Consider the following 749-nt stretch of genomic DNA (forward strand, 5'->3'; position numbering starts at 1 on the left):
GTCCCTGCCCGGTGGCGGAGGGGCCGCTGGGCGAAGGGCCGGGCCCGGGCCGCGCCGTCGGGCCGTTAGAAGGGCGGGACGCGGGGGGGGGGGTGGGCAGCGGCCTCGCCGCTTCCCTGCCCGAAACCCGAGCTTGCTGCCCAAAAGTCGAAAACGGGACAATAAATGAAAAGGGCAGTTTTTTCAAGCGGCAAAATTGCTTATGCACAGCAGCAGCGAGCGTTTCAGACCCCTTAAAATTAATTAGGCTAACGAAGGTGGGTATCTTTGTTTAAAAAAGAGGCGGCAGCACAAAGCTGATGAGGGACGGAGCCGTGCCCGCTGCAGGCTGGGCACTGTGCACCGGCAGGGCTGCCCCGGGCACACGCTGGGGCTCTGGGGCACAGGTTGCCCCCGCCGCCCGGGCTCTCAGAATCATCTCCACTGGAACAGCCGGCGAGTACATGTTGGCGGCCGCCGCCGCGTTCACGTGATGATGATGGTGGTGGTGGTGATGGTGGTAGCCGTGCCCGCGGATGCCGGGGAGGGGGTACGGGGCGGGCCGGCTCTTCGCCCCCAGGTAGTGGTCGTAGGCGGCGGCCGCCGCCGGCGGGTACTTGTAGGGGTGGTGGTGCAGCGGCTCCGAGGCGGCGGGCTCCAGGCGCAGTTCGTGGTGGGGCGGGCTGGGCCGCCCGCCGCCCAGGGGCAGGAGGCCGCCGCCGCCGCCCGGCAGCGCGGGGCTGAGCACCCGCGAGAGGAGCTGCTGGTGC

General features: G+C 69.2%; 1 protein-coding gene across 1 annotated transcript in view; it reads right to left on the bottom strand.

Moving 5' to 3' along the window:
• TBX1 (T-box 1) overlaps window positions 1–749 on the bottom strand; it is a 19,350-nt gene that overhangs the window by 10,484 nt on the left and 8,117 nt on the right.

Source organism: Calidris pugnax, unplaced genomic scaffold, assembly GCF_001431845.1.
Source record: "Calidris pugnax isolate Ruff unplaced genomic scaffold, ASM143184v1 scaffold138, whole genome shotgun sequence".
Taxonomy (NCBI): Eukaryota; Metazoa; Chordata; class Aves; order Charadriiformes; family Scolopacidae; genus Calidris; species Calidris pugnax.